We start from the raw sequence: 26,234 nt of genomic DNA on the forward strand, positions 1-26,234 counted from the left end.
GAGTGAGCTCCAACGTGACTTTGACTTGACTTGGGCCCTTTTTTTTGTTTATTTTCATTACTAACCCCATATTCAGATTAAGATTCATAAAGTTCAATCATTTAATTGCATATGGTGTACTGTCTGATATTTTGCATTGTGGGTTTGTAACTGGGGGTACATTACACAGCATCCACACAGATGTGATTACCAAGTCTGGCAGGGCCGAAGGCTGTTTCCCCTAGATGAACATGAGCTGGGCGAGCCTGAGGGTTACAATTGTGGGGGCTATGTCCTGAATTGATTCCGTTGGATGCTGTGTGATTGCCCTGTTTAAATCTGTGCTGGTATAGATGTTGCTGGGGTACAGCAGTGGTGTGCCTCTGTGGTATTGCTGATTATTAAAGCGTGCATGTTGAGTGGGGTGGCTATTTGTACCCCAGATGAATTGTTAACTTGATTTTTGAGTATGGTTAAAGCTGTTGGCAAAGTTGAAATCATAGCACGAAAGTTTGATAAAATGGCGGCCTCAGACCTTGTTTCAGCTCAGACTAGCGCTGACGTAACGGCGGTGGGACTGCCAGCATCTATTGGTGCCCCAGGTGAGGCGGGGCCATGGCCTGTCCATACTGTCAGGGAGGAGGAGAAGGGAGACTTGCAGGCTGGGTCACAAGCTGAGTTGCCGGCATTTGGGGGCCTGCAAGGAGAAGGCGGGTGAGAGTTTTTTGGGGACATTGTCCATGCATCCAGTGTTTCGAGCTGCTTTTGAGGAAGTGTGTGGCAGCATTGGGCTGGATACCGAATTTAAACGAGGGACTGTGTGGTTCACCCAGTTGAAGCCAATGGTGGTACAGCCCGGGGAGGTAGCGAGAGCAATGGAGACTCTCAAATTTCCCGGAGTGCCTGAGGGCGAAGCCCTCTCAGTGGATGCTCTGGAAGACCATGAGGGGGACTCGGGATTTCTGGCTGGGGTACTCGTGAGGCCCGAATTGCAGAAACCCTTGGTTGTACAGGCAAACAGGATGGCAGTGATCGTCAGGAACACTACAAAGAGCGAGGTCACCTTTAAACAGGGGATGCCCCTGGCGCATTTGTTCCCGGAGACGGTAATGTCTAGTGCCCCCATGAGGCATGCCGGGGAGAAACTATTGGAAAAGAGGGGAAAGTTGACCGTTGAGTCATTCAACTTCAGGGACTCCCCGGTGCCTCCAGGTTGGAAAAGGAGGTTTAAAACATAGAAACATAGAAACATAGAAAATAGGTGCAGGAGTAGGCCATTCGGCCCTTCGAGCCTGCACCGCCATTTATTATGATCATGGCTGATCATCCAACTCAGAACACCGCCCCAGCCTTCCCTCCATACCCCCTGACCCCCGTAGCCACAAGGGCCATATCTAACTCCCTCTTAAATATAGCCAATGAACTGGCCTCAACTGTTTCCTGTGGCAGAGAATTCCACAGATTCACCACTCTCTGTGTGAAGAAGTTTTTCCTAATCTCAGTCCTAAAAGGCTTCCCTTCTATCCTCAAACTGTGACCCCTCGTTCTGGACTTCCCCAACATCGGGAACAATCTTCCTGCATCTAGCCTGTCCAATCCCTTTAGGATCTTATACGTTTCAATCAGATCCCCCCTCAATCTTCTAAATTGCAACGAGTACAAGCCCAGTTCATCCATTCTTTCTTCATATGAAAGTCCTGCCATCCCAGGAATCAATCTGGTGAACCTTCTCTGTACTCCCTCTATGGCAAGGATGTCTTTCCTCAGATTAGGGGACCAAAACTGCACACAATACTCCATGTGTGGTCTCACCAAGGCCTTGTACAACTGCAGTAGTACCTCCCTGCTCCTGTACTCAAATCCTCTCGCTATAAATGCCAGCGTACCATTCGCCTTTTTCACCGCCTGCTGTACCTGCATGCCCACTTTCAATGACTGGTATATAATGACACCCAGGTCACGTTGCACCTCCCCTTTTCCTAATCGGCCACCATTCAGATAATAATCTGTTTTCCTATTTTTGCCACCAAAGTGGATAACTTCACATTTATCCACATTAAATTGCATCTGCCATGAATTTGCCCACTCACCCAACCTATCCAAGTCACCCTGCATCCTCTTAGCATCCTCCTCACAGCTAACACTGCCACCCAGCTTCATGTCATCCGCAAACTTGGAGATGCTGCTTTTAATTCCCTCATCCAAGTCATTAATATATATTGTAAACAACTGGGGTCCCAGCACTGAGCCTTGCGGTACCGCACTAGTCACCGCCTGCCATTCTGAAAAGGTCCCGTTTATTCCCACTCTTTGCTTCCTGTCTGCTAACCAACTCTCCACCCACACCAATACCTTACCCCCAATACCGTGTGCTTTAAGTTTGCACACTAATCTCCTGTGTGGGACCTTGTCAAAAGCCTTCTGAAAATCCAAATATACCACATCCATTGGTTCTCCCCTATCCACTCTACTAGTTACATCCTCAAAAAATTCTATGAGATTCGTCAGACATGATTTTCCTTTCACAAATCCATGCTGACTTTGTCCGATCATTTCACCGCTTTCCAAATGTGCTGTTATCACATCCTTGATAGCTGACTCCAGCAGTTTCCCCACCACCGACTTTAGGCTAACCGGTCTATAATTCCCCAGTTTCTCTCTCCCTCCTTTTTTAAAAAGTGGAGTTACATTAGCCACCCTCCAATCCTCAGGAACTAGTCCAGAATCTAACGAGTTTTGAAAAATTATCACTAATGCATCCACTATTTCTTGGGCTACTTCCTTAAGCACCCTGGGATGCAGACCATCTGGCCCTGGGGATTTATCTGCCTTCAATCCCTTCAATTTCCCTAACACCACTTCCCTGCTAACATGTATTTCGCTCAGTTCCTCCATCTCACTGGACCCTCTGTCCCCTACTATTTCTGGAAGATTATTTATGTCCTCCTTAGTGAAGACAGAACCAAAGTAATTATTCAATTGGTCTGCCATGTCCTTGCTCCCCATAATCAATTCACCTGTTTCTGTCTGCAGGGGACCTACATTTGTCTTTACCAGTCTTTTCCTTTTTACATATCTATAAAAGCTTTTACAGTCCGTTTTTATGTTGCCTGCCAGTTTTCTCTCATAATCTTTTTTCCCCTTCCTAATTAAGCCCTTTGTCCTCCTCCGCTGAACTCTGAATTTCTCCCAGTCCTCAGGTGAGCCACATTCTCTGGCTAATTTGTATGCTGCTTCTTTGGAATTGATACTATCCCTAATTTCTCTTGTCAGCCACGGGTGCACTACCTTCCTTGATTTATTCTTTTGCCAAACTGGGATGAACATTTGTTGCAGTTCATCCATGCAATCTTTAAATGCTTGCCATTGCATATCCACCGTCAGTCCTTTAAGTGTCATTTGCCAGTCTATCTTAGCTAATTCACGTCTCATACCTTCAAAGTTACCTCTCTTTAAGTTCAGAACCTTTGTTTCTGAATTAACTATGTCACTGTCCATCTTAATGAAGAATTCCACCATATTATGGTCACTCTTACCCAAGGGGCCTCTCACGACAAGATTGCTAATTAACCCTTCCTCATTGCTCAAAACCCAGTCCAGAATAGCCTGCTCTCTAGTTGGTTCCTTGACATGTTGGTTCAAAAAACCATCCCGCATACATTCCAAGAAATCCTCTTCCTCAGCACCTTTACCAATTTGGTTCACCCAATCTACATGTAGATTGAAGTCACCCATTATAACTGCTGTTCCTTTATTGCACACATTTCTAATTTCCTGTTTAATACCATCTCCGACCTCACTACTACTGTTAGGTAGCCTGTACACAACTCCCACCAGCGTCTTCTGCCCCTTAGTGTTACGCAGCTCTACCCATATCGATTCCACATCTTCCCGGCTTATGTCCTTCCTTTCTATTGCGTTAATCTCTTCTTTAACCAGCAACGCCACCCCACCTCCCCTTCCTTCATGTCTATCCCTCCTGAATATTGAATATCCCTGAACGTTGAGCTCCCATCCCTGGTCACCCTGGAGCCATGTCTCTGTGATCCCAACTATATCATAATCATTAATAACAATCTGCACTTTCAATTCATCCACCTTATTACGAATGCTCCTTGCATTGACACACAAAGCCTTCAGGCGCTCTTTTACAACTCTCTTAGCCCTTATACAATTATGCTGAAAAGTGGCCCTTTTTTATGCTTGCCCTGGATTTGTCGGCCTGCCACTTTTACTTTTCTCCATAGTACTTTTTGTTTCTACCCTCACTTTACACCCCTCTGCCTCTCTGCACTGGTTCCCATCCCCCTATAGTGAACTAACCTCCTCACGCCTAGCCTCTTTAATTTGATTCCCACCCCCCAACCATTCTAGTTTAAAGTCACCTCAGTAGCCCTCGCTAATCTCCCTGCCAGGATATTGGTCCCCCTAGGATTCAAGTGCAACCCGTCCTTTTTGTACAGGTCACGCCTGCGCCAAAAGAGGTCCCAATGATCCAAAAACTTGAATCCCTGCCTCCTGCTCCAATCCCTCAGCCATGCATTTATCCTCCACCTCATCGCATTCCTACTCTCACTGTCGTGTGGCACAGGCAGTAATCCCGAGATTACTACCTTTGCGGTCCTTTTTCTCAACTCCCTTCCTAGCTCCCTATATTCTCCTTTCAGGACCTCATCCCTTTTCCTACCTATGTCATTGTTACTTATATGTACCACGACCTCTGGCTCCTCACCCTCCCACTTCAGGATATCTTGTAAACGATCAGGTTGGTAGAGAAGATGTTGAAATTGGAAGTTGTCTCTTCCATTGCTGAGCTTGATGCCGGTTGTTCCAAGAGCACTCGTCACACTATCTGAGTGACCGAGGACACCCCGTTTAGAGAGAGGTCGCGGTGACTGGCCCCTGCTGACGTGGAAGATGTGTGGCAGCAGTTGTGTAAGTTGAAGGAAGTTAGGATCATCACTGAGTCCCAAAGCCCCTATGCATCCCCAATAGTGGTGGTCTGGAAGAAGAACAGAAAGGTACGCATGTGTGTGGACTATAGGACTCTGAACGGGCGCACTGTCCCTGACCAGTATACAGTCCCGAGGGTCGAAGACGCGCTGGCCTGTCTGAATGGTGCAAAGTGGTTCAGTGTGCTGGATTTGAGAAGTGGATATTACCCAATCCTGAGGAGTGAGGTCGAAAAAGAGAAGACGACATTTATATGTCCCCTGGGATTCTTCCAGTTCGAAAGGATACCCCAGGGCATATCGGGAGCCCCTGCAACCTTCCAGCGGGTCATGGAGAAGACGGTGGGGGATATGAACTTGCCTGACATGTTGGTGTATTTGGATGACCTTACAGTATTTGGATCCACCTTGGAAGAACACAAAGCGAGGCTACTGAAGGTGCTCGGCCGCCTGAAAGCTGAAGGGTTAAAACTTTCCCTGGACAAGTGCCAGTTCTGCAAAACGTCTGTTAGCTATGTCGGGCATATAATCTCATGAAATGGAGTAGCTACAGACCCAGCTAAGATAGAAGCTGTGACCATTTGGCCAAGACCCCAGACTGTGAACGCTCTGTGCTCGTTCCTTTAGTTCTGTGGTTATTATCAGAGATTCGTGAAGGGCTACGCCAAAGTGAGACATCCGTTGAATCAGCTTCTATGTGGTCACCCTTCCTTGGGGAAGAAAGGGAGGGGGAAAAAGGACCGGAGGGCGACTACGGTGGCAAAAGTGTTATGGGAGAAGTATTTCATTTATTATGGCCTTCCCAGGCGGGTACATAGTGACCAGGGATGGGACTTCAAGAGCAGACTCTTTTCTTTTTCAATATTTTGAAGATTGTACTGGCTGTTGATGGAGTAGCAGTGCTTTTATAGGTGCTCCTACTCTTTTTAATTTACTGCTTCCAACTTGTTTTGAAAACTTACTTTTCAACGCAATATTGCTCTATGATGAGTCGTGCTAAAGCTACTAAAAAAGAAGAGGACCATCTGGTAACTTTGAAATCTATTATGGTGACACTTCGACAACATAGAAATGAACTTTCAGAGGAGTTACAGCAACTCAGCACTGAACTTAAACGGATGGATGGAAAATTGGATTCCATTCAAAAAACTTTAAGTGAACACGATAAATGGATAAAAGAGAATGAAAATATTTTGACGATGTTCGACAGGAAGATTGACGACCTGGAACAAATCTGTGGTAAACAGTTAAAGGTTAATGAAACATTGAGACAGAAGATTATTGACTTAGAAAATAGAAACAGAAGAAATAATCTGCGTATTCTGGGTTTTAGTCAAGTCAAGTCACTTTTATTGTCACTTCAACCATAACCGTTGGCACAGTACACAGTAAAAATGAGACAATATTTCTCAGGACCATGGTGCTACATGAACAATACAAAAACTACACTGAACTACGTAAAAAATAAAAACAAAACTATACTAGACTACAGACCTACCCAGGACTGCATAAAGTGCACAAAACAGTGCAGGCATTTCAATAAATAATAAACAAGACAATATGCACAGTAGAGGGAAGTAGGTTGGTGTTGGTCCAGGCTCTGGGTATTGAGGAGTCTGATGACTTGGGGGAAGAAACTGTGACATAGTCTGGTCGTGAGAGCCTGAATACTTTGGTGCTTTTTGCCAGATGGCAGGAGGGAGAAGAGTTCGTATGAGGGGTGCATGAGGTCCTTCATAATGCTGTTTACTTTACGGATGCAGCGTGTGGTGTAAATGTCCCTAATGGGGGGAAGAGAGACCCTGTTGATCTTCTCAGCTGACCTTACTATCTGCTGTAGGGTCTTGAGATCCGAGATGATGCAATTTCCGAACTAGGCAGTGATGTAGCTGCTCAGGATGCTCTCAATACAACCTCTGTAGAATGTGGTGAGGATGGGGGGTGGGAGATGGACTTTTCTCAGCCTTTGCAGAAAGTAGAGACGCTGCTTGGCCTTCTTTGCTATGGAGTCATTGGAAGGCAATCAGCCTTCCGATTTTTTTGCAAATCTTTTGGCTAATTTATTTCCAAGTATTTTAAAATCTCCACCTAAGATAGATTGAGCTCACAGATCGCCTGTACCAAGACATCCTCTGGGAGGACGAACCCGCTCAGTGATAATTTGTCTTCACGACTTTCAAACAAAGGAACGCTTAATTCATAAATCTCATCGGAAAGGTATGATTGATTATGAAGACCAGAAGTTCAGAATTGTGGAAGATTTTTCACCCGAGGTGTTGAATGAACGCTTCAAGTTTAAAAAAGTCATGTCTGAGCTGTATAATAAAGGTTTTAAACCCTCTCTTCATTACGCCACTCGTCTTAGAATCATTTTAAAAAATGGTTCTCAGGGATGGTTTCGCTCGACCGAAGAGGTGCAGGATTTCTTGAGTGCTGAATCAATTTCAGAAGTTTAACTGCTCAATAACTCTTTACACAAATTTATGTTGCGTTTGCCTGATAGATCCTTTTTTTTAGAATCAGCAGTCTAACTGTTCATTACTTTCTTTTATGAACAATTTTTTATTTTTACTTTTGGCATACCTTCTTATCTATTTTTTTGTACTTTTATTTCCTTGTTTAGAAAATTAAGGATTTAATATTAGTAAGTTTTCTTTGAGTTAAAACTTTCTAAGTTAATATATTTTGAACATTCATATTTCTTTCTAATATTTTTATACTATAATTTTAATAAGTTTTTAAAAATATGTTTAATTTTGCTCTGTTTTTCTGTTGCGTCTTGTTGGAATGCAGTTTTGCCTTGAATTTTTTTTTTGGAACTTAGCCAGTCGATTGTTTTGGGAGGGATGGTAGGTTTAGCTGTTGATTGCCCTTTGGTCAATTTTCTCTCTTCAGGCCGGGGGTGGGGGTGGTTTTCTTTTTTTCTATCAGCTGTTTGGTTCTCTTAGCCTCATTTGTTGCTTGGTCACTTTTTCTTAAAGCTCATTGTTTGGATTTAATATATATTCCAGCGATTTTTATTCAAACATCTCCTTTAAGCAATATTTAAAATGGACCATATTTTAATTTACTAGTTTGAATGTGAAAGGATTAAACCATCCTGTGAAACATAATACGGTATTTAATTATATTAAGAAATTGAATGTTTCAATTATTTTTTTTACAAGAAACACCTGTTTGTAAATGTGATAATTTACATCTTTTCAGCCATTGGAAGGATTTAACTTTCCATTCCTCCTTTCAGGCTAAGGCAGGAGGAGTTTCCATTCTTTTAGAAAATTCAGTTTCTTTCGTTCAACATAATGTAGTGGCTGATACCATTGGGCATTTTGTTATAGTCTCAGGGAAATTAGATAATAAATTAATGGTTTTTGCTAATTTGTATGTCCCGAATATATATGTTTTTACCAGATTTCAGTTTATACGCTTTAGTTTTAGAAGGAGACTTCAACCGTTGTTTAGATCCTGTTTTAGATTGTTCTTCTTGTAAATGATTGACATGTAGTAGATCTGCCTCCTTTTTCCAATCTTTTCTAATGAAATGTGATATTGTTGATGTTTGACGCTTTTTGCATCCAACAGATAGAGAGTACTCATTTTTTCTCATGTTCATCATACGTATTCCAGGATTGATCTTTTTTGTTGATAGCCAATTGATTCCATTAGTTTGATCCTGTGAATATAAAGAAATTGCTGTTTCAGATCATGCTCCTGAGTTTCTATCTTTAAATCTTCCGGGTGTCTCCCGAGTAAACAGATTCTGGTATTTTAATCCAACTCTGTTATCTGATAAGGATTTTTTAACATTTTTGGAGAGACAAATTACTCTTTTTTTGAAGAGAATATGCTAGAAGAGACTTCTAGTCTCATTTTATGAGATGCTTTTAAGGCTTATATTAGAGGACAAATTATTTCTTTTACCGCAAGTTAAGAAAAAAGCTAACAAGGAGAGAATTGAATTAGCCAACCAGTTGAAACAATTAGAACAAAAATATGCTTTGGCTCCAGATCCTGCTTTATATAAAAAATGTGATGAAATTAAAACTAAATACGATCTGCTTTTAATTTATCCAATTGAAACTCAACTTTTTAAAGATAGAAGTCAGTTTTATGTTCATGGAGATAAAATGGATAAAGTATTGGCTAACCAATTAAAGACCTTTATAGTTAAACACCAAATTAAAGAAATTTGTAAAGCTAATGGTGATAAAACATCTGATCATCTAGAAATAATTGATACTTTTAGAGAGTTCTATTGTAAACTTTATAGTTCTAATCCTCCTAAAGATAATACTGCAATGAATAATCTCTTAGATCGATTAAACATTCCTACACTTTCTGATGATAATTGAAAATTGATGGACCAACCCATTTCTTATGAGGAAATTGCCGACATTGTTCACTCTTTGCACTCGGAGAAGTCTCCGGGTCCTGATGGATTTTCTGGAGAATTTTATAAGGCTTTTCCTCTTAGCTTATATCTCTCTTATACTCAGTCCTTCGGACTCTTTTAAATTAGGTAGGTTGCCACAATCTTTTTATGAAGCCTCTATTTCGCTTATTCTTAAAAAGAATAAGGATCCAATTGAATGTTCTTCTTATAGACCAATTTCTTTACTTAATATTGATACTAAAATTTTATCTAAACTTTTGGCTCGTAGGATTGAAAATATTTTGTCATCTATTATTTCTGATAATCAGACTGGATTTATCAAAAATCAGTAGTCCCACTTTAATATTTGTCATTTATTGAATGTTATTTATTCTCCTTCTAAAGAGATATCGGAATGTATGATATCCTTAGATGCTGAGAAAGCCTTTGATCAGGTTGAATGGAATTATTTATTTAAAACTTTAGAAAAATTTAACTTTGGGCCCGATTTTATTCAAGGGATTAAGTTACTTTATCTGTCTCCCTCTGCTCAGGTTCTTACTAACTCTCAGAATTCTAAACCATTTAAACTTCAATGTGGAACCAGACAAGGTTGCCCTTTGAGTCCTTTGCTTTTTGATTTGGTCTTACAACCTTCAGCTATTGCTTTCCAGGAATCTAATGATACCACTGGTATTTTAAGGAGGGTTATTACTCATAAAGTGTCACTTTATGCTGATGACCTTTTACTCTACATTTCTAATGTGGAATCTTCTTTACCTTCCGTACTTCCTTTACTTCCCTGCTTTAGTCAGTTTTCAGGATATAAACTTAACTTTCATAAGAGTGAACTTTTTCCTTTGAATAATTTGGTATTAGTTAACACTAACTTTCCTCTTAAAATTGTAAGAAATCAATTTACTTACTTGGACGTAACAATTACTCGGAAGTAGAAATTCCTTTTTAAGGAAAATTTTTTTACACTTCTGAATTATGTTAAGAATGCACTATCAAATTGGTCACCTCTCTCTTTATCGTTGATTGGCCAAATTAATTCCATTAAAATGAATATTTTGCCTAAATTTATATATTTATTTCAGGCCGTACCTGTTTTTATTCCTAAATCCTTTTTTGATTCTTTGGATTCTATTATATCTTCGTATATATGGAAAAATAAAATTTCTCGGTTAAATAAAGTTCATCTTCAAAAAGCTGAAAAGAATGGAGATTTAGCTTTACCCAGTTTTAGGTTTTATTACTGGGCAGTCAATATACGGAATCTTACGTTTTGGTTATATTATGTTAATCGATAGGACTGTCCAGTCTGGGTTTCTTTAGAAGCTAATTCTGTTAAAAAAATTTCTATCATTTCTCTTCTCAGATCCTCAATTCCTTTATCTTTAAGTAATGTAACTGATAATTTTGTAGTTAAACACACCTTGGGGATTTGGGTACAATTTAGAAAATATTTTGGTTTATTGAGTTTTTCACTTTCAAATCCCATTCTTTTTTAACCATTTTTTTAAACCTTCTATGACTGATGTAGTTTTTAAAGAGTGGAATAGACTGGGTATTAAATATTTTCAGAATTTGTTTGTGGAGATAATCTTTCTTCATTTGAACAATTGTCAGCTAAATATAGCCTACCCAAAACCCACTTCTTTTGATATTTACAAATTAGAAACTTTTTGTGTTCTCAAGTACATACATTTCCTAAAAGTACAGATGAGAATTTACTTGATACAATTTTTAATTTGAAACCCTTCCATAATGGATCTATATCTAATATTTACGGTATGTTGTTGGGAATGAGAAATATTCCTTTGGACAAAATAAAAAATCTCTGAGAACAAGATTTACAGATTCCAGTTTCTGAGGATACTTGGAATGAAATTTTTAAATTGGTTAATACCTCATTGCTATATGCCCGTCGCTCCTTTCTACAATTTTAAGTGGTTCGTAGGGCCCACATGACTAAAGATAAGCTGTCTTGTTTTTATTCGAATGTATCTCCCTATTGTGATAGTTGTAACAATGGAGAAGTTTCACTAATTCATATGTTTTGGAATTGTCTGAGTCTTGAAAATTTTGGAAGGAAGTGTTCCAAACTGTTTCGGTGCTTTTTAAAGTAAGTTTTAAAACTAATCCTTTGACTGCCTTATTTGGTATTGTTGGAGGAAATGATATTATTTTGGAGACGCATGATTTACATATTTTGGCCTTTATTTCTCTTTTCACCAGGAGGGCATTGTTGCTTAAGTGGAAGGATGCCACTCTGCCTACTCATACTCACTGGTTACATGATGTTATGTCTTGCTTAAACTTAGAGAAGATTCACTGTTCAATTTCTGAACCTAGAAAAGGTTTTTTAACATTGTGGGGACCTTTTTTGAATTATTTTCAAAATCTTTGATTTGCTATTAAGCACAGATGTTGGCTAAAAATATGTTTTATTATATGATAAGAATTTTTTCCTTTTCTTGTTTTTAACCAAACAGCTTTTTTTTCTGATAGTGGGTTTAGATTTTTTTTGTATAACAAAGTATATCTTTTCAATATTATGTTTAAATTTAATGTATACAGATATGGGGTAATGAAACTATATTTGTGATTCCAATATATTGTAATCGATATATTAGATTAGATTAGATTATGAGGACACTCAGTCCACTTTTATTGTCATTTAGAAATGCATGCATTAAAAAATGATACAATGTTATATTCCTTATATTCCGTCACCTTATTTTCCACCTTATATTCCGTTTGGGTAGACTCCAACCTGATGGCATGAACATTGACTTTTCAAACTTCCACTAATGCCCCACCTCCCCCTCCTACCCCATCCGTTATTTATTTATTTATATACACACATTATTTTTCTCTCTCTCCTTTTTCTCCCTCTGTCCTTCTCACTATACCCCTTGCCCATCCTCTGGGCCTTTTTCCTTCCTCCTCCTTTTCTTTCTCCCTAGGCCTCCTGTCCCATGATCCTCTCATATCCCTTTTGCCAATCAGCTGTCCAGCTCTTGGCTCAATCCCTCCCCCTCCTGTCTTCTCCTATCATTTTGGATCTCCCCCTCCCCCTCCCACTTTCAAATCTCTTACTAACTCTTCCTTCAGTTAGTCCTGACGAACGGTCTCGGCCCAAAACATCGACTGTACCTTTTCCTAGAGATGCTGCCTGGCCTGCTGTGTTCACCAGCAACTTTTATGTGCGTTGCTTGAAATTCCAGCATCTGCAGATTTCCTCGGGTCTATCGATATCTTAGTGCTTCTGTCACAAGTCCCGATACCTGTTTTCTGATAGCCATGCTCCAGCTCCCCACTGCCAACAACACCAGTCCACAAACACCTGACTATTCATTTCCCCCTCACATCCCTGCTTCCTGAAGCTCTTCTGTGTATTATCAAATGTTTAATTATTTATATTTATTTAGAGGTACAGCGCAGAACAGGCCTTTCCGACCCAATGAGCCACACATGTCCAGCAACTTGGGAAACTTTTAAAGAGCGACAGAAGGTAACTAAAAAGGCAATACGTGGAGAAAAAAATGAGGTACGAGGGTAAACTAGCCAAGAATATAAAGGAGGATTGTAAAAGCTTCTTTAGGTATGTGAAAAGGAAAAAAATAGTTAAGACCAAAATTGGGCCCTTGAAGACAGAAACGGGTGAATTTATTATGGAGAACAAGGAAATGGCAGACGAGTTGAACAGGTACTTTGGATCTGTCTTCATTAAGGAAGACACAAACTATCTTCCAGATATAATAGTGGCCAAAGGACTTCTGGTGATGGAACTGAAGGAAATTTATATTAGGCAGGAAATGGTGTTGGATAGACTGTTAGGTCTGAAGGCTGACAAGTCCCCGGGACCTGATGGTCTGCATCCCAGGGTACTTAAGGAGGTGGCTTTAGAAATCGTGGACGCATTGGTAATCATTTTCCAATGTTCTATAGATTCAGGATCAGTTCCTGTGGATTGGAGGGTGGCTAATGTTGTCCCTCTCTTCAAGAAGGGAGGAAGAGAGAAAACAGGGAATTATAGACCGGTTAGCCTGATGTTGGTGGTGGGAAAGATGCTGGAGTCAATCATAAAAGATGAAATTACGACACATCTGGATAGCAGTAACAGGATCAGTCTGAGTCAGCATGGATTTATGAAGGGGAAATAGTGCTTGACTAATCTGCAATTTTTTGAGGATATAACTAAGAAAATGGACAAGGGAGAGCCAGTGGATGTAGTGTACCTGGACTTTCAGAAAGCCTTTGATAAAGTCCCACATAGGAGAATAGTGGGCAAAATTAGGGCACATGGTATTGGGGGCAGAGTACTGACATGGATTGAAAATTCGCTGGCTGACAGAAAACAAAGAGTAGCGATTAACGGGTCCCTTTCGGAATAGCAGGCGGTGACCAGTGGGGTACCGCAGGGTTCAGTGCTGGGACCGCAGTTGTTTACAATATATATTAATGATTTAGATGAGGGAATTAAAAGTAACATTAGCAAATTTGCCGATGACACAAAGCCTGGAGTATGGTGTGCAGTTTTGGTCTCCAAATTTGAGGAAGGACATTCTTGCTATTGAGGGATTGCAGTGTAGGTTTACAAGGTTAATTTCTGGGATGGCGGGACTGTCATATGTCGAAAGATTGGAACGACTGGGCTTGTATGCTCTGGAATTTAGAAAGCTGAGAGGGGATCTTATTGAAACATATAAGATTATTAAGGGATTGGACACGCTGCAGGCAGGAAGCATGTTCCCGCTGATGGGTGAGTCCAGAACCAGAGGCCACAGTTTAAGAACAAGGGGTAGGCCATTTAGAATGGAGTTGAGAAAAATCTTTTTCACCCAGAGAGTCATGGATGTATGGAATGCTCTGCCCCAGAAGGCTGTGGAGGCCAAGTCTCTGGATGCTTTCAAGAAAGAGATGGATAAAGCTCTTAAAGATAGCGGAATCAAAGGTTATGGGGATAAGGCAGGAACTGGATACTGATTGTGGATAATCAGCCATGATCACAGTGAATGGCAGTGCTGGCTCAAAGGGCCGAATGGCCTACTCCTGCGCCTATTGTTTATTGTCTACTGTCTATAACCCATCTACACCATATCCTCATCATATGCAGGGAATACGTTCCACGCAGTCGACACATAATGTGAAATTGCATAATATGAATAATTATTTAAATTGAGAAAATAGCAATGCGTTCCAGAGGGCTTCCTAAGTATGTTTTATCTGTAATTTATTCACATTTTTATACCAATACGACACAAAAGCAGTACCACAAGACAACACTTGTATTATATTTCATCAATTTAAGGTAATATTCAATGTAATAAATCATAGAAAGTTAACATCCGAGGGAGTACAGTACTCACCAACAGTGGCAGGTGTGTTCGCTCCGGGAGATAAGTGGTTGTTGTGGTGTTGGGCAGCTTTACATAGATAAGGTGGATGGTTGTGGTCATCAGGATCATATCAAGCACAGCAAGGGGTGAAGGAAGACTCACAGAACTCTTAGAACTGCCGGCAGCAGGAGATGACACCAATTCGAAGAAAGTTTTGAGGGTTGTTTGCTTGGCAGCATTTTGTTTTTCAGCATAAATTTGCTTGCAGGCAAGAAGGGTTGATGGCAGGGAACGACTGAAATGCTGACTCCATTCTATACGTGGGTCCATGTTCATCGCCATCTGTGCCAAGTGTTCCAACTTCCACCATTCCCCTACCATTGGTAAACTCCTGGGATTTTCAAAATCATCTGTTGCTTGCAACATCTGAGAGATAGTTTGCCGTAAAAAAAAATACGTACGCCTTGAATGTGGATCACACCTTGGTCGAGTAGTTGAATCAGCGATGTTGTGTTAAGCGGCAGGAAATGCACTGTTCTGTTAGGATGAATGCTGTCCAAATGTTTAGGATGGGCTGGTGCATTGTCAAGCAACAAAAGAACCTTAAAGGCAAGGTTCTGTTCCCGGCAGTAGCGTCCCACAGCTGTGTTACCTTCAGCTGATGCCGCGCTCTTTATAATTTGCAACTTTTTTTCAAGTGTTAAAGCTGTTCTCTGCCACTCGGCTGATGGCCCAGGACATGACATCGGACGCTTAGGAGGCATAGTTAAGTATTTCAAGCACAAAATCACTGCACCGTAGGTAAAACCAACAAAAGTTTAAGAGTGCAAGATCGCGCATCCACACCTTGCCAAAACCAATGTGAGACTGGCCGGACTGAGATTGTGAGGCGCGTGTGCCTGACTTGTATTGGCGGGAAAGTGGTGCTTCTCATCCCAACAGTGAGACAGTGAGGTGTGCGCACGTGACTTGTATTGGCGGCAAAGCAGTGCTCCTTGCATAACTGTGAGTTTTGGACGCATATAAGGAGACGTTGGTAGAAATAGGTTCTTCGCCTAACTGTGAATTCGCATTGTCTGAAGGTGCATATAACGAGGATAGGGTGTATTTAACCCGTGACTAATCACAGGACAATTTACCAATTAACCTACTAACTCGTATGTCTTTGGACTGTGGGAGGAAACCAGAGCACCCACAGGAAGCCCATACAGTACCAGGAAAAATGTACAAACTTCCTTACATAGGACATCGGAACTGAACTCCAAACTTTGGAATTCCCTGAGCGGTAATAGTGTTGTGCTGCAAACACAGTTAAAACAAAATGCTGGAAAATAACGGGAAATAAATATAAAATGCAGTCATAATTTTACTTAAGGTGGCGCTACTTGCTGATTTAAGCGACCACTTTTTGGTGGCCAATGAAACAAAGGAAGCAATTAAATACTTTGCTATTTTCTGGTAAGCGATCACAGCAAACAGTAGCCTATGGCTTCCCTGTTGGAGATGAGCCTATACAGCCTGGCACTTTTGCGACTGGACTCTCCTTGGGGCAGGACGGTTGGAGCATGTCGGGGCTGGAGTTGTTGGAGACAATTCGATACGGTGGAGCTCAGGCGAGGCAAGGAAAGTTCCGGGGTCTGATGGATTTAAGTGAAGAACCAAATTGGTGTGGGCTGAATCGAGGAGGCAGAACCCAAGCCCGAGGGCTAGGAACGACCCGGGGTTTGGACGATTTAAGTGGCGGACCAGATTGAAGTAGTTGGGGTGTCGGGGTTGGAGGAGAGAGGTGGGCTGATTCAGCTCACTGCTTCATGGGATTTGCTCGTCTCTCTGCTGGACTGAGGCTGTGGCCTGCAACTATTGGACTCCTGGATCTTCTGGATCGGCTGCAGTGATGCCCGACATTGCGAACTGAAGTTCTGAATGCTGTTTGCCTGCTTTATTTGTTAGAACAATTTGCTTTTTTTTGTCTCCCTGCTCACTGGGTGTTTGGATGGTCTTCTTTTGTTTCTAATGGGTTCCATTAGGGTTCTTTGTTTCGTGGTTGCCTGTAAGGAGACAAATCTCAAAGGTTGTATACAGTTTGAACTTTGAACTTTACACTCTATTCTGTCCCATCGAAGAGTTTGACACAGTCACTATTTTGATTGACTATATATTGTAGACATATAGAGTACAGGCAGTTTTTCAGTCGGCTGTGGAGATGATCTATTCTACAATGTTCAGAGTTCCTCCAGCATTTTGTGTATCTTGCTCAAGATTCTATCCTTCCCCCACACACCTGGAACATCCTTCGAATATTTTCCTTGTGGAAACGAGATTGAGAAGATTTCATCAGAGGAAGCAGGTGGCTACCCTTTCTTCACTCCCCCCGCCCCCAACAAGACCATCTGAAATCTCCACATGTTGGAGTTGGTGGACGGTTGTTGCCTCCTCCCATCATTAGTTATTGATGAAAGAGAGCACCCAAATCAAAAACAACTCAGGGGTACACTTTTTACACAGATAATGGTAAGTAATAGAGTTATAGACCTCCAGTTGTAGTTCCACCCAACCTCAGTGGAACAAGTCTGTTTGCATTAACCCCTCATAATTTTGTACACCTCTATACATCTTCTATGTTCCAAGTAATAAAGCCCTAATCTATTCAATCTCTCCTTGTAACTCAGGTTCTTCAGACCAGGCAGCATCCTTGTAAATTTTCTCTGGACTCTTTCAGCCTTACTTACATCTTTCCTGTAGGTAGGTGACCAAAGTTGCACACAATACTCCAAGTGAGGTGGTGGTAGAAGCAGATACATTAGGGGCATTTAAGAGATTCTTGGATAAGCACAGGGATGAAAAAAGAATGGAGGGCTGCATAAGAGGGAAAGGTTAGATTGATCTTACAGTAGGTTAAAAGGTCAGCCTGAAAGTCCTGTTCATTTCTACGTTCCATGTTCCAATTATTGGTCTTAACATGCTGAAGGTCTATGTGAGCATTTCAAGCCATTTTATTTTTTAAATTTCTGGTCACCTCATTTCCTCACAGCCTGAGTGGATCAAACATTAACATTCACCAGTGCCAAAGTGGATAGAAAAAATCAGTAAATTGGAGCCGGAGTAGGTTATTCAGACCATTGACCTGAACTTTAAACTTTGACAGAGTAAAGGGATGGGAAATGATGAAAGGGGGGAGGGGTGGAGGCATTACTGGAGGTTTGAGAAATTGATGATCATGCCATCAGGTTGGAGGCTACCCAAACAGAATATAAGGTGTTGTTCCTCCAACCTAACTGTAGCCTTATCCTGACAGTGGAGGAGACCATGGATGGACATATTGGAATGGGAATGGGAAGTCGAATTAAAATGGGTGGTCACCGGGAGATCCCGCTTGTTCTGGTGGACGGAGCATAGATACTTGGTGAAGCGGTCTCCCAATCTACACTGAGTCTCACCACTATACAGGAGGCCACACTGGGAGCACCAAACACAGTAAATGACCCCAACAGACTCACAGGTAAAGTGTCCCCTCACCTGGAAGGACTGTTTAGGGCTCTGAATAGTAGTGAGGGAGGAGGTGTAGGGGCAGGTGTAGCACTTGTTCCAGTTGCAAGGATAAGTGCCAGGAGGGAGATCAGTGGGGAGAGATGAATGGACAAGGGAGTCACGTAGGGAGCGATCCCTGCAGAAAGTTGGGGGGGGGGGAGGGTGGAGGGAAAGATGTGTTTGGTGATGGGATCCCGTTGAAGGTGGTGGAAGTTTCAGAGAATTATGTGCTGGAGGTGGAGGCTGGTGGGGTGGTAGGTGAAGACAAGGGGTAGGATGGGGTAAGAGCAGACGTGTGTGAAATGGAAGAGATGCGGTTGAGGACCGTGTTGATTGTGGAGGAAGGGAAACCCCTTTCTCTGAAAAAGGAGGACATCTCAGTAGTTCTGGAATGAAAAGCCTCATCCTGAGAGCAGATGTGGCAGGGATGGAGGAACTGAGAGAAGGGGATGGCATTTTTACAAGTGACAGGGTGGGAAGATGTTTAGTCCAGGTAGCTGTGAGAATCAGTGGGTTTATAAAAGATATCAGAGATGGAGACAGAGAGATTGAGAAAGGGGAGGGTGGAGCTGGAAATGGACCAAGTAAATTTGAGGGCAGGGTGGAAGTTGGAGGCAAAGTTGGTGAAGTTGATGAGCTCAGCATAGATGCAGGAAGCAGCTGAGAGATTTAGGTTTCACAAAAGGAACCAGTCAAAGGATAAAAACATTTCTGAATACATTGCAGAACTGTGCAAACTTTCCCAATATTGTAAATTTAGAGATGGACTTTCTGATGAATTAAAGGACAGGCTAGTATGTGGCATGCATAGTCAAAGCACTCAAAAGAGGACACTGGCAGAAAGAGACCTAACCTTAGAACGGGCATTGACCATTGCAATATCATTAGAGACTGCAGCAAAGGATACAACAGAATCACAGAAAAATAGTTTAGAGTGAGAAATGCACAAAATGTTCCTGAGGGGGGCTAAAAACCAAAAACTTTATCAACATGGCAAATCCTCCCATGATGCAAATGACTTTTGGTTCAAAGAAAAAGCTTACAGAAAGTGTCACAGATAAGGTCACATAGAGAGAGTGAGCAAGTCAGGCAAAAAACACAACCAAAGAGAAAATCCAAACAAAGTGAAAAGTTTCCATCACAACACCAAAGAAATGCATAAAGTTACTGAATGTGAAACTGAATCAGATAACACAGAGTCTGACAAAGGTGAGCTGTCATGTCTAGAACTGCATAATATTTCTGAATCAGATCACAAAATCATATGCATCACATTAGTTGTGTCCGGTGTAAACCTGAAAATGGAGCTGGATACAGGGTCAGTTTTGTCTAAAATTTCAGAGGCTGACTACAACAGACTGGTTTCTAAGCAACTATTAGAGAAGACCTTGGTGACACTAAAGACCTACACAGGTAAAAAAAAGTGTCTCCCAAAGGCAAACTGAAAGTGAATGTGATGTCTGGAGGCCAAACATGGCAGTTAGAGCTTTAAGTATTGAAAAGTGGAGGGCCAGCACTTTTCAGATGTGAATGATTGAGAAAAATCCAACTGGACTGGCACTCAATCAAAGCTTTTAGTGTGTCATCAACAGGCAACTGCAGCCTTAATGGTAGCACCAATCACAGGCTGTCACAGCTGCTTAATGCTAATGAGAAGGTGTTTGACAAGGGTATTGGTAAACTCAAAGGCACGAAGTCCCAGAATTGAACTGGATGACGCAGCAACACCAAGATTCCATAAAGTGTGTCCAATGTCTGATGTACTATGCCCTAAATTGGATGCTGAACTTCAGAGTTTTGCAGTTTTGCAATTGGTAAAGGTGCTGAGGAAGAGGATTTCTTGGAATGTATGTGGGATGATTTTTTGAACCAACATGTCGAGGAACCAACTAGAGAGCAGGCTATTCTGGACTGGGTTTTGAGCAATGAGGAAGGGTTAATTAGCAATCTTGTCGTGAGAGCCCCCTTGGGTAAGAGTGACCATAATATGGTGGAATTCTTCATTAAGGTGAAGGTGACATAGTTAATTTAGAAACAAAGGTTCTGAACTTAAAGAGGGGTAACTTTGAAGGTATGAGACGTGAATTAGCTAAGATAGACTGGCAAATGACACTTAAAGGATTGACGGTGGATATGCAATGGCAAGCATTTAAAGATTGCATGGATGAACTACAACAATTGTTCATCGCAGTTTGGCAAAAGAATAAATCAAGGAAGTTAGTGCACCCGTGGCTGACAAGAGAAATTAGAGATAGTATCAATTCCAAAGAAGAAGCATACAAATTAGCCAGAGAAAGTGGCTCACCTGAGGACTGGGAGAAATTCAGAGTTCAGCGGAGGAGGACAAAGGGCTTAATTAGGAAGGGGAAAAAAGATCATGAGAGAAAACTGGGAGGGAACATAAAAATTGACTGTAAAAGCTTTTATAGATATGTAAAAGGGAAAAGACTGGTAAAGACAAATGTAGGTCCCCTACAGACAGAAACAGGTGAATTGATTATGGGGAGCAAGGACATGGCAGACCAATTGAATAATTACTTTGGTTCTGTCTTCACTAAGGAGGACATAAATAATCTTCCAGAAATAGTAGGGGACAGAGGGTCCAGTGAGATGGAGGAACTGAGCGAAATACATGTTAGTAGGGAAGTGGTGTTAGGTAAACTGAAGGGATTGAAGGCAAATAAATCCCCAGGGCCAGATGGTCTGCATCCCAGAGTGCTTAAGGAAGTAGCCCAAGAAATAGTGGATGCATTACTGATAATTTTTCAAAACTCGTTAGATTCTGGACTAGTTCCTGAGGATTGGAGGGTGGCTAATGTAACCCCACTTTTTAAAAAAGGAGGGAGAGAGAAACTGGGGAATTATAGACCGGTTAGCGTAACGTTGATGGTGGGGAAACTGCTGGAGTCAGTTATCAAAGATGTGATAACAGCACATTTGGAAAGCGGTGAAATGATCGGAAAAAGTCAGCATGGATTTGTGAAGGGAAAATCATGTCTCACGAATCTCATAGAATTTTTTGAGGATGTAACTAGTAGAGTGGATAGGGGAGAACCAGTAGATGTGGTATATTTGGATTTTCAAAAGGCTTTTGACAAGGTCCCACACAGGAGATTAGTGTGCAAACTTAAAGCACACGGTATTGGGGGTAAGGTATTGATGTGGATAGAGAATTGGTTAGCAGGCAGGAAGCAAAGAGTGGGAATAAACGGGACCTTTTCAGAATGGCAGGCGGTGACTAGTGGGGTACCGCAAGGCTCAGTGCTGGGACCCCAGTTGTTTACAATATATATTAATGACTTGGATGAGGGAATTAAATGCAGCATCTCCAAGTTTGCGGATGACACGAAGCTGGGTGGCAGTGTTAGCTGTGAGGAGGATGCTAAGAGGATGCAGAGTGACTTGGATAGATTGGGTGAGTGGGCAAATTCATGGCAGATGCAATTTAATGTGGATAAATGTGAAGTTATCCACTTTGGTGGCAAAAATAGGAAAACAGATTATTATCTGAATGGTGGCCGATTAGGAAAAGGGGAGGTGCAACGTGACCTGGGTGTCATTATACACCAGTCATTGAAAGTGGGCATGCAGGTACAGCAGACAGTGAAAAAGGCAAATGGTATGCTGGCATTTATAGCGAGAGGATTCGAGTACAGGAGCAGGGAGGTACTACTGCAGTTATACAAGGCCTTGGTGAGACCACACCTGGAGTATTGTGTGCAGTTTTGGTCCCCTAATCTGAGGAAAGACATCCTTGCCATAAAGGGAGTACAAAGAAGGTTCACCAGATTGATTCCTGGGATGGCAGGGCTTTCATATGAAGAAAGACTGGATGAACTGGGCTTGTACTCATTGGAATTTAGAAGATTGAGGGGGGATCTGATTGAAACGTATAAAATCCTAAAGGGATTGGACAGGTTAGATGCAGGAAGATTGTTCCCGATGTTGGGGAAGTCCAGAACGAGGGGTCACAGTTTGAGGATAAAGGGGAAGCCTTTTAGGACCGAGATTAGGAAAAACTTCTTCACACAGAGAGTGGTGAATCTGTGGAATTCTCTGCCACAGGAAACAGTTGAGGCCAGTTCATTGGCTATATTTAAGAGGGAGTTAGATATGGCCCTTGTGGCTACGGGGATTAGGGGGTATGGTGGGAAGGCTGGGGCAGGGTTCTGAGTTGGATGATCAACCATGATCATAATAAATGGCGGTGCAGGCTCGAAGGGCCGAATGGCCTACTCTTGCACCTATTTTCTATGTTTCTATGTTTCTATGTCTGGTATTCTCTCCCAATTTGAGTGGAGTGATTGGGCCATGCCCATTGTCCCGGTAATAGAGAAATGGAAGGCCAGAGCTGTTCACAGATGCAGGTACTCCACTCTTTAGGAAAAGAAGAAGGCAAAAGAAAGGCAACTGTAGGCCAGTTAGCGTTACCTTAGTGGTTGGGAAAGTGTTGGTGTCTATTATTAAAGATGAAGTTTCGGGGTACTTGGAGACTAATGATAAAATAAGTCAAAGTCAGCATGGTTTTAGTAAAGTGAAATCTCACTTAACAAATCTGTTGAAGTTCTTTGAGGAAGTAACAAGCAGGGTGTTGAAAGGAGTAGCAGTGAATGTAATTTACTTGGATTTTCAGAAGGCATTCGATAAGGTGCCACACATGAGACAGATTAATAAGATAAAATCCTAGGAAGGATCCTGGCATGGTTAGAGGAATGGCTGACAGGCAGGAGACAGCGAGTGTGAATAAAGGGAGTATTTTCTGATTGGCTGTCAGTGACTAGTGGTGTTCGTCAGGGGTCAGTATTGGGACCGCTACTTTTCACATTGTTTGTCAATGATTTAGATAATGGAATTGATGGCTTTGTGGCAAAGTTTGCAGATGATACAAAGATAGGTGGAGGGGTAGGTAGTGATGAGGAAGCAATGTGATTGCAGCAGGACTTATACAGATTGGAAGAATGAGCAAAAAAGTGGCAGATGGAATGCAGTGTTGCGGAATGTATGATAATGTATTTTGGTTAAAAGTACAATAGTGGGGACTATTATCTAAATGGGGAAAAATTCAGGCATCAGAGGTGCAGAGGAACTTAAGAGTCCTCATTCAAGACTCCCAGAGGGTTAATTTACATGTTGAGTCTGTGGTAAAGAAGGCAAATGCAATGTTGACACTTATTTCAAAGGGAAGAGAGTTTAAAAGCAAGGAGATAATGCTGAGGCTTTAAAAGGCCCTTGTCAGGCCACACATGGAGTATTCTCAACAGTTCTGAGCCCATATCTCAGAAAGGATGTGTTGTCATTGGAGAGAGTCCAGAGGAAGTTAACGAGGATGATTCCGGGAATGAAGAGGTTAATGTATGAGAACAGTTTGGCAGCTTTGGGTCTGTACTCATTGGAATCTAGAAGAATGCATGGGGATCTCATTGAAACCCACTAAATGTTGAAAGGACTAGATAAGGTGGATGTGGAGAGGATGTTTTCTGTGGTGGGGGTATCCAAAACCAGAGGGCACAGCCTCAAAATTGAGGCCAAGCTTTTAGAGGTAAGGAAACATTTTTTCAGCCAGAGGGTAGTGAATCTGTGGAATGCTTTGCCACAGACTGCTGTAGAGGCCAAGTCTGCGGGTATGTTCAAAGCAGAAGATGATAATTTCCTGATTGATAGGGCATCAAAGGAAATGGTGAGAAGGCAGGTGTATGGGGTTGAGTGGGATCCAGGATCAGCCATAATGGAATGATAGAGCTGACTCGATGGGCTGAATGGCCTAATTCTGCTCCTGAGTCTTAAGGCCTTATGGACTTCAAAGCGAGCATCAACCCAATGCTGTGCACCGTGCAGTATCCCCTGCCACGAACGGAAGACATTCTTGCATCTTTGGCAGGTGGGGAGAAGTTTTCAAAGATTGACTTGTCACAAGCCTATCTGCAAATGGAGACAGAGGAGTCAAGCAGGAGGTTTCTCACAATCAACACTCACAAGGGACTGTTCCAGTATATTCATCTCGTCTTCGGCATTACAACAGCTCCAGCAATTTGCCAAGGAACAATGGACCAAGTGCTCCAAGATATCCCAGGAACACAATGTTACCTTGATGATGTGATTGTGACTGGCAAGAATGATTAAGAGCACCTCCAGAACCTTGGTAAAGTGCTTACCAGGCTGAGTGAGTATGGTCTGCATGCAAACAGAGAGAAATGTGAGGTTTTCAAAAACAAAATCTCATATTGTAGACACGTCATTGACAAGCGTGTCTTACATAAGTCACATGAGAAGATTGAAGCAGTGCTGCAGGCACCTAAACCAAAAATTGTGTCACAACTCAGGTCATACTTTGGCCCTGTAAACTCCTACCACTGGTTTCTCCCAAACATTGCTACAGGGTTGCACCCATTGAATGCACTGCTACAGACAGGAGCAAAATAGAAGTGGTCAGAAAGATGTGAAAGAGCATTCAAGGAAACAAAGAGATTAATAACATCAGGTGAACTGCTCACCCATTATGACCCATCCCTGCCCATCAGACTGACGTGCAATGCATCAGCGTATGGCATTGGTGCCGTTTTGTCACACTCTATGAACAATGGATCTGAATGTCTGATTGCACTTGCTTCAACATCACTGACAAGCACAGAACACAACCACACATAGATCGACTGAGAGGCCCTTAGTCTAGTATGGGGAATAAAGAAGCTCCACCACTACCTCGATGGACAAAAGTTTACTCTAGTGGCAGACCACTAGCCCCTGTATCCATTTTATTCCCAGAAAAGGAATTCCAGGGAATACCTGGTTGCAAAGTTGGGCACTTTTCCTAGGAGCCCACTCTTAGGGCATATAGTTCAAAGCTACCAAACAACACAGCAATGCTGACAGCTTGTCACATCTTCCACTGTTGGTAACTGAAGAAGTAAAGTCTCCATTTTGTGGCACAACAGAGATGTTCCACTCTGCATTGGTGGACAGTTGCCGGTAACAAATTCCAAGATACAAAGAGAGACAAGGAATGACTCGACATTGTCAAAAATCTATGAAATCGTTATGCAAGGATGGCCAGCTTTTGGTAATCCTGTGTTTCTGGAGTTCTCAGTGAGATGAGACCAACTGTCTGTACGTCAAAAAATGCTGATGTGTGGATCTCATGTTGTGGTCCCCTCTAAGCTGTGCACCAGAGTGTTAGAGAATCTGCATGAAGGACACCTGGGTACAGTCAAGATGAAGAGTCTTACCCAGAGCAATGTGTTGTGGCCGGGAATAGATAAACAGATTGAAGACATAGCCAAGAGCCACTCTGGATGCCAAAAAGTTCAAAATGCATCCCAACAAGCACCATTACACTTGTGGGAGTGGCTGTCTTTACCTAGGCAAAGAATGACTATGGACTTTGCTCGGCCATTCATGGACTCCATATTTCTGATTGCTGTGGATGCTCATTTGAAGTGGCCTGAAGTCATACTAATGAAGTCAACTGCATTAGAGAAAACGGTTTCCACCCTGGGTACTACCTTCTCCAGAAATGGCTTACCAGAACAAACTGTGAGTCACAATGGGCCACAATACACATCAGGAGAGTTCAGACTATTCATGAAGAAAAACGGCATCAAACATTTCAAGTCAGCTCCTCACCTTCCAATAATGGAAAGCTTTGTCCAAACCTTCAAGCAGTCCATTAAAGTGCTGGACAAGGAGGACATTTCTCTACAGCATAAGGTCGACAACTTCCTTTTTGTGTATCGGAACTCTGTTCATGCGATGACAAATCAAACTCCTGCAATGCTGTTAATGAACAGGAATCTGAGATCTTACATAGACCTCCTGAGACCAGATCTATGGAGGGAAGTGCAGAATAAACAGTTCAGCTAGTTGCCAAGTAAATTAGCAAGAAACTTCAAGGTTGGACAGGAAGTCCTAGTGCGTGATTACCAAGAAGACAAGTGGACATGCAGCAGGATAGCTACAAGAACTGGACTACTGATGTACACAGTAGATGTTGGAGATTGGACATGGAGACATCAGGTGGACGAGATATTGGATGCTGAGCCGAAGAACACACCAGAGTCG

At 42.0% G+C, this 26,234-nt stretch overlaps 1 pseudogene; it reads left to right on the forward strand.

The window, feature by feature from the left end:
- Positions 1 to 821: 821 nt before the first annotated feature.
- LOC140194173 (Y-box-binding protein 1-like) overlaps positions 822 to 26,234 on the forward strand; it is a 48,043-nt pseudogene continuing 22,630 nt past the window's right edge.

Source organism: Mobula birostris, chromosome 2 (genome assembly GCF_030028105.1).
Source record: "Mobula birostris isolate sMobBir1 chromosome 2, sMobBir1.hap1, whole genome shotgun sequence".
In the NCBI taxonomy this organism is placed as follows: Eukaryota; Metazoa; Chordata; class Chondrichthyes; order Myliobatiformes; family Myliobatidae; genus Mobula; species Mobula birostris.